The sequence below is a fragment of the Mus musculus genome, chromosome 5 (assembly GCF_000001635.26).
Source record: "Mus musculus strain C57BL/6J chromosome 5, GRCm38.p6 C57BL/6J".
Classification (NCBI taxonomy): Eukaryota; Metazoa; Chordata; class Mammalia; order Rodentia; family Muridae; genus Mus; species Mus musculus.
This window is the reverse complement of record NC_000071.6, coordinates 146,974,858-146,983,390: the sequence shown is the minus strand read 5'-3', so window position 1 is coordinate 146,983,390 and position 8,533 is coordinate 146,974,858. Positions and strand designations below refer to the sequence as shown.

Here is an 8,533-nt window from a genome sequence, read left to right as displayed (position 1 = left end):
AAACTGCAGGCCTGGCTCCTGGAGACTTCGGCAGGTAGGGTCCATGGGGAATCAAGCGCTCCTAAGCAGCTCAGCTGGCAGACTTGTTAGAAGGGAACTTTGTGAGGGGCATACGAGGAATCAGAGAGGCTAGGTAAGACCTGCTACTGGGCATGGGTGAGGGTGGCTTACAAGATACACCTGGCTTCTTTTCAACTTCCTTAGTGACTCCCATTCTGAAGAGGAGGGTCTTCTGCAGTGAGCACCCCATCTGCAAGGCCTGTGCCGGTGTGTGGCCCGCTGTGCCCCTTCACAGGTACCCTACGCTGTTGGGTAGGTGCACACACCCAGGGCCCAGAGTGCCCTCAGGACTCTGGGGCTTGTGAGCCCAGTTAAGTTTTTAATTTTGCCTCTCTTTTTTGAAACAGGGCCATACTATGTAGCCCAGACTGGCCTCAAACTCATGATGCCCCAGCCTCAGTCTGCCAAGGGCTAGGGGATTAGAGATATGAGACCCCATGCCAGTTTCTCTATTAAAAACATAGAGTGCTTTTGCTGCGGATGTTGCATGCAGAGGAGATGTAGATAGAATCCATCTCAGCAAAAAGCAGACATTTCCTCCCTATTTGCTCGGAGTTCTGCTCTGTGGAAGGAGAGTGGTCCGGGATGTCCTTATGAATGAAAAGGGGGGTTAAATGCATAGATGGAACCAGCTCTACTGACAGCCAGAGAGGAAGTCCCCAGGGAGACATCCCACATAACAGACCTTCCCTTGTCAGCCTTGGGGGCCCAGCTCATAGGTCCTCCCGGGAGTCCTGGCTGTGCTCTGTCCCAGTGTTTCTCACTGAACGATCAGTGTGTGAGTTTATGTCTCTCTGCTGTGGAGAAAGGGACTGGTCAGACCTGTGGCTCTGGGCGACCAGGGATGTGGCCGGTTCTTGGCTCTAAGCTCACCTGCAGAGGAAAAAGTCCTGGCCCCCAGTCAATGGTGACTTGACGGTCACGCTGAGCAATCCTTCCGGTAGGAATCAGTTCCATGGTCAGATTGCTTCTATGAGAATGATCCACTGCTGGAGACAGGGAGGGTGTTTGTGTCTTGCAAAGATCTCTGTACCTTAGAAGGCACCAGAGATCCAGAACTCCCAACACCCTCTCTCCAAGGGAAATGCTGCCTTGCCTGTGTGTCTGGGATGCTTTTGGGGAGCAGATGTGTTCTGAGCCATAACAAGCTTTAGGCTAGATCTGCAGTGTGGGAAGAGAGAAGATTTGAAGCCTCATAGAGCATAGGCAGTCTGGGCTGCTTGACTCTGTAAGTCCCCTGGACCTGCACGGTGGGAAGATGAGTCCTTGATGAGAGGAAGGTGGGGTTAGGGTGTGGGGTACCTCACACAGAGTCAGCCTCTAGCTACACCCACCCCCAACGTCCTTGATGAGAGGAAGGTGGGGTTAGGGTGTGGGGTACCTCACACAGAGTCAGCCTCTAGCTACACCCACCCCCAACATCCATACCTCATCTAACTCCCGCCTATCCAGCGGCTGTGGTCTGGTGGCCTTCCCTCAGAAGCCAGGCTTACGGAAAGCCTAAACACTAGGCCAGGCTCTGATGATGAAGGGAAGGAAGGCTCAGGGTTATCTAGATGTGCAATGGCAACTATGAGCCATGCAGTGTGGATACACAGAGTACCCTGAGAGACACCGGCACTCCTGACCTTAGGCAGGTAGAAAGAGGAGAATCCCTGCCAGGCCGGGCTGTGGGGGAGTGAGGAGAATTGCCAGGGGCAGGAGCCAAGAGTGTGGAGCTGAGGAAGCACAGGGAGGCAGTCCCACAAGGGCACATGCTGGCCAGCAGGGCAAAGATCAGGACCTTCTTGCTCCATCTGGGCACAGCGGGGTGGAGGGGAGAATACAGTCAGATCAGCGTATTCAAGATGGACATTCTTACACACTCCAAGTAACACTAACAAATAAGTGGATACGCAAGCTCTGCCTTAAAGAGAAAGAAGCCCTGGCACCACTCTAAGGACAGGCCTCACGTATCTCCTCTGGCCTTTGAACCTCCTGGGGGAACAGTCTGTCTTCCAGAATGTCAGCTTGCTGTTTGTCCCACTGAAGCTGAACTTGTCAACCGCCAGGTCTGAGCACAGCCTGGGATACAAACCACTTGTTATCCTATGCTGAGTGGTGTCCCAGAGACTGGTACCTCAGGACCAGTGCTTTCCACAGTTTCAGGCTAGGGCTATTTGATGTAAGAATGGCTAAATGAGTCTAGTCATGGCCAGGTAGCCAATGCACAGCAGACCTGTGGGAGGTGGGATTTTTGAGAACGCTATCTGACCAATCCGAGTCTTCACCTATCGTAGAGTTTCATGGCTGTGAAGAGACACAATCCCCAAAGCAACTTTCTTAAAGGACAACATTCAGTTAGGGCTGGCTTACAGTTTCAGAGGTTTAGTTCATCATCTTCCTGGTGGGAAATATGGCAGCATGCAGGTAGATTTGGTGCTGGAGAAAGAGCTGAGAGTTCTATCTACATCTTGATCCAAAAGGCAGCTAGAAGGGAACTCTATTCTGTCCTAGGCAGAGCTTAAACATAGGTCACCAAAGCCCATTCCCACAGTAAGGCACCTCCTCCAACAAGGCCACACCTCCTCCAACAAGGCCACACCTCCTCCAACAAGGCCACACCTCCTCCAACAAGGCCACACCTCCTCCAACAAGGCCACACCTCCTGATAGTGCCACTTCCCATGGGCCAAGCAGACTCAAATCACCACACTATCACAAGAAAAAGGCTTCCCCCATAGGCAGCATGCTCCAACTTCCTGGGTTTGGGACTTTGAGGATCATGATGAAAGGCCTGCCATGTTAACATTTCCACAGGCTATCCAAAGCTGACCTGTGATGGTGACCGTGGAAGAAATACTGGCTTTACATATGCAGTAGTCCCTTTCCCCTTAAACACTATTTCAATTATGTCTGGTTAACTATGGTCTGAAAACGTCAGATGGGAAGTTCTAGAAATACAAAATTTGCAAGTTTCAAACATCTTTTATTGCAGCACTGTTCTATTTTGTAATCATTGATGCTAATCCCAGCTGTCACAACAGATGCTGTGACGTGCAGGCCCTGTGTTTAAGCAGGGACTGTCAGACGTCCTTAGCGTCACCCCCTTCCTCATTCTCAGAGACATCTGCCTCTCTGTGTTTCCAAATGAGCACAGTGGGGAGGCCAGAGGCAAGTGGGGTGTGCCTCCCCTGCACCCCAGAAGCAGAGTGTTTCTGTATCACGTGTCAAGGTGGTCCTCAAACACACAACTGAGAGCCGGGAACTGTTCAACCCAGTTGTACTTGCTAAGGGAGAGAACAATTTATTCTGTTGAAAAAAAAAAGAGAGAGTTGGGTTTGAATCTGTGGCCATTGAGTTCAAGGCCAGCCTGGTCTAGAGTGAGTTCCAGGACAGCCAGGGCTACACAGAGAAACCCTGTCAGCACCGACCTTAAACTCAGGAGGTTGCCACCAACCAGAGAATCATGCATCACCCCCAACCCATGGAGTCACCACTGGCCAGTTGTGCCTCCTGACTTTGGATGTTCCTCGACATCGATTCTTCACGTTTTACCTTCTGCCACCCTCAGTTTGTCTCCAGAATGTATATTTCTGTGTAGCCCTGGCTGTCCTCAACTCACTCTGTAGACCAGGCTGACCTTGAACTCAGAAATCCACCTGCCTCTGCCTCCCAAGTGCTGGGATTAAAGGCGTACACCACCACTGCCTGGCACACAAAGCTGACAGCCTGTATGCAGTCCCTGGGAGCCACATGGTAGAAGGAGAGAATCAACTTCTGTGAGCTGGCCTCTGGTTATGTCTCTGTGTTGTACCTGTGGCCGGCCCTCACATGTGCACAAACGATGAATAAGTAAAAGTAATTTTGAAAAATTAAACTGGCCGGGCAGTGGTGGCGCACGCCTTTAATCCCAGCACTCGGGAGGCAGAGGCAGGCAGATTTCTGAGTTCGAGGCCAGCCTGGTCTACAGAGTGAGTTCCAGGACAGCCAGGGCTACACAGAGAAACCCTGTCTCAAAAAACCAAAAAAAAAAAAAAAAAAAAAAAAAAAAAAGAATGAATAAACTGTATCCCAAGAATCATCAATGGGATTAACAATTCACGCTGTCTCGGTTCCTGTTCTGCACATGCGCAGTTGAGGTAGCGATCCGACCACGTCTCTTGTTTTCATCTTTTACATTCTTCTACCACAAAGACGGTCAACGTGCCTAAAACCTTAAGGACTTTCTGTAAGAAATGTGACAAGCGTCAGCCTCACAAAGTGACCTAGTATAAGAAGGGCAAGGATTCCCTGTAAACCCAAGAATCGCAAGCAGAGTGGCTACGGTGGGCAGACAAGGCCAATTCTCTGAAAGAAGGCCAAAACCACGAAGAAGATTGTGCACGGGCTCGAGTGTGTTGAGCCCAACTGCAGATCCAAGAGGATGCTGGCCAGTAAGATGTGCAAGCATTTTGAACTGGGAGGAGAGAAGAAGAGAAAGGGCCAAGTGATACAGTTTCTAAAATTTCTGTTGTCTAAGGAAAATACTGAGGCAGTACAAAAATTACCTGTTAGAAAATAGTTATTGTCAGTGATATTAAAAAAAAAAAATCACAGCCAGGCTTAGTGGCACACGCCTTTAATCCCAGCACTCGGGAGGCAGAGGCAGGCAGATTTCTGAGTTCGAGGCCAGCCTGATCTACAGAGTGAGTTCCAGGACAGCCAAAGCTACACAGAAAAACCCTGTCTCAACAAACAAACAAACAAACAATCACAGTTGATATAAAAAACAAACAACAAACCAGCCAGTATTGTAGGCTTAGATTTTTCAAAACCTACTTTAATAAGGGTTCATATACACTTCAACTTACCTTCTAGCCTGTCGACCAAAGTTATGCGAGAAAGATGGTAAATAGAACAAAGGGAAATGTGGGCCTGTTAAAAATAGTTCTTTGGGGAGATTCCAATCTTTGTTGTCAGGATATCAGCAGCCCACTCCAAAACATCATCAAATATCAAACACACATGGCAAGAAGTTCTCTGGCACGTTTCTCAACCTCTCTCTCTCTCTCTCTCTCTCTCTCTCTCTCTCTCTCTCTCTGTCAGGTCTTTTCATATTTATTATATGTAAGTACACTGTAGCTGTCTTCAGACAATCAAGAAGAGGGAGTCAGATCTCATTACAAATGGTTGTAAGCCACCATGTGGTTGCTGGGATTTGAACTCAGGACCTTTGGTAGAGCAGTTGTTGCTCTTAACCGCTGAGCCGTATCTCCAGCCCGGCACATATCTCTCTAAGAAGTCATGACAAGAGAAGATCAGCAAAAACCAGCAAAGGGTTGCAAGGTGAACCGATGCAAGGGTCTCATTCACTATCTGTTGGGTTCTACTTCAAAAACATCACACTTCCTTCAAGTGTCTGTCTCAGGAAAACATCCTCTCGAAAGACTGTTTCCAGAAAAACACCACATGACACTATTGAGTTTCCAAAGAAACCAAAAATTTCCATTTCACTGTGTGTGTGTGTGTCTATTGGTTTTTTGAAACAGGGTTTCTCTGTGTAGCCCTGGCTGTCCTGGAACTCACTCTGTAGACCAGGCTGGCCTGGAACTCAGAAATCTGCCTGCCTCTGCCTCCCAAGTGCTGGGATTAAAGGCATGTGGCACCACTGCCCGGCCACTGTATAAATCTTATTGAAGGGATGCCAGACAATGAACAGGTTATAGATACAGTAAACTAGAAAAAGCCACTTAACTCATTCTTAAGAGTACTGACCAAGGTACAGGAATAATCCCATCACAGCCATGCTCAGCAAAACCGCCTCGCTCTGGAAGTAATCCCCACCACCGTCATGACTTATTTGATCACGTCTCTGACAGGCTTAGTGAGCAAAGTTCTTGCCTAGCAGCCCTTCCCCATCCAGTGAGTGGAACTGGCTTGTGTGGGTATGTCTTCACAGGCTTGCATGTCTCCCTGCGTTGACCTTCACTTTGTGCACTGGGTATTCCTTCACCCTCTGTTCAGCGCGATGCCTCTGTACCGTTTGCAGTGTTCGCGTGTAGAGCAGTCTTTCTTCCTAGCTTTACCCTGACCAGGCACTCACGGCACCCTCTTGCCTCCGTGGCCTTGATAGAAAGTACACAGGATGACTACAGCCAGTGATGTCAGAGACGATGCTCTCTGCAAACACCTTGCTTCGGCTCCCACCTGTGAGGTTGCCCTCTGACCCCAAGCTGGCTTTCCCAAAATCTGTTCTTGCCAGTCATGCCTGACACGACAATTGCATGATGTAATTAAACACAGCCACAGGCTGAAAAGTCGACCTCTGCCCAGGACACACTTCAGGCACCATGACGGTTCTTGGGCCTGTAGTAGACTATTTGTGTAAGTATGTTCTAGAATGTTTGTGCAATGGCGGAGTGCCTGCTGACGCATTTCAGAGTGTCTCTCTGTTGTGGAGTGATTCGTGTTCTTGGTGCATAAGCCATGAAATTGTGCGTGTAAAATGGATATTAAGAGCTAAGCTGCAGTTTGAATAACAATGAGTCACTGAGAATAAAGGTCTGACATAGCTGTGGAGAGACAGCTGAGAGCAGGGAGGGGATAATGGAGAACGCGATGGACTTGGACCATGCCTTAGTGGTGGCAGAGATGTTCAGCAGCTAAGAGACTGTCTGCTCTTCATTTAATTCCACTCCAGCTGGGTCAGGTGACTCACAACCATCTGTAATGCCAGCTTCAGCTCAAAGGGAACCCAACTTCCCAGGTCTCTGTGAGTACCTATACACATACACACACACATACAGACACACACACACATAATACAAAATAAATCTTTTAAAATGTCTTAGCTGGGCAATGGTGGCACAGTCCTTTGCAGGAGGCTGAGGCAGGCAGATTCCTGTGAGTTCAAGGCCAACCTGGTCTATACAGTGAGATCCAAGACAGCCAGGGCTACACAGAGAACCACTGTCTCAATAAAACCAACCAAACAAAATGTCTTTAATTTCTTCCACATATAATGAATATATGATATGTCAGTATACTTAGTTTATATTTATAATCATATATTCACATATATGTATATGAGCTTTTGAGGATTAACAAATATTTAAATAAGTATGCATTTTAAATATTTTTATTAAATTTTAAGATTTTTGTATTTTTGGTCATACTTACCCACACACACATATTCATCCCCCTGACTCCTCCCAGACCCACCCCTACCAACTTCATTTAAAAAATTTTTTTAAGATTTGTTTATTTGTACTTTGTGTATAAGCCTCTTACTGGCATGTTTGCATGTGCACTACATGTGTGTAGAGACCATAGAAGGCCAAAGAGGGCATTGGATTCCATGGAACTGGAGTTCTAGATAGGTGGGAACCACCATGTGGGTGCAGGGAATTGAACCCAGGTCTTTTGCAAGAACAGTCAGTGTTCTTAACTACTGAGCCATCTCTCCAGCCCCCTCCCCTTTTTAAAATAACCCATATGTGTGCATCTTATAGTCACCGGTTTCTATTGTCCTATACGGAAAGGATCTCAGTGCATCGTGTTTAAAAAAAAAAAAAAAAACTTGACTTCCAGTCCCATATATGGATGGAACCTTGTGAGTTGAATTTAAAAAAAAAAAAAAAAAAAAAAAAAAAAAAAAACACTACAGTGTCCAGTTTCCATGCTTTTTTAGGGTAATATGGGATACAAACACCTGTCTCGAGCTTCGTAAGTGCCACAATTTGCTACCCAAAGGACTATTTCCTCATGAGTAGTAAAGAGAGCCCTATTTTGTTTATTACCACCACAACAAACCCCTGTTATCTTGTGGCTTGGAGGCAACATTTTATATATATATATAATTATTATTATTATTCCCATGTTCCTGAGGGATTTCCACCCAAGTCACTCTCTAAGCTCTCAGACAATCGCAGCAAAGAGCCTCAGCCTATGTCCTGAGAGCTTGGGGTTAAATCTCTGGACTTTGGGCGGGGCAGTGGTAGTTGACACCTTAAATCCCAGCACTTGGGAGGTAGAGGCAAACAGATCTCTGAGTTGGAGGCCAGCCTGGTCTACAGGGTGAGTTCCAGGACAGCCAAGGCTACACAGAGAAATCCTGTCTTAGAAAAGTAAAACAAAACAAAACCTCCAGACTCCTGGTACCGCCTTTAGCCTTCTTTCTCAGGCCAAAATGGGGAGAGAAACAGAGAACTCAAGAATGTGAGGACATGGATTTGTCTTTAGGTCAAACACTTCAACTGACACCTCCTGCCTTCCCACCTGGCCCCAGTAACGCGTGAACGGGAAGGATCAAAAGCAGGCAGTGCAAACGTCAGAACCTCGGCCTGCAGAGGCAGATCCGGGTGGGTTCACAGGCCCGCAAGCCCTATCTATTTCCAGAAGCCTGCTAAGCGGGAGCCCACGCCAGATCCCCACGAAGCAGTGGGCGTGGGAACCAGAAGGGAGGTTTTGTTCTGTGTCTTTCTGGCTCCGCATCTGGGAGTGCAGTTAATAAT

At 47.6% G+C, this 8,533-nt stretch overlaps 1 pseudogene; it reads left to right on the top strand.

Annotated features, from left to right (window-relative positions):
• The first annotated feature begins 1,616 nt into the window (after window positions 1–1,616).
• Gm46936 lies at window positions 1,617–4,602 on the top strand (annotated as a pseudogene).
• Window positions 4,603–8,533: the final 3,931 nt, after the last annotated feature.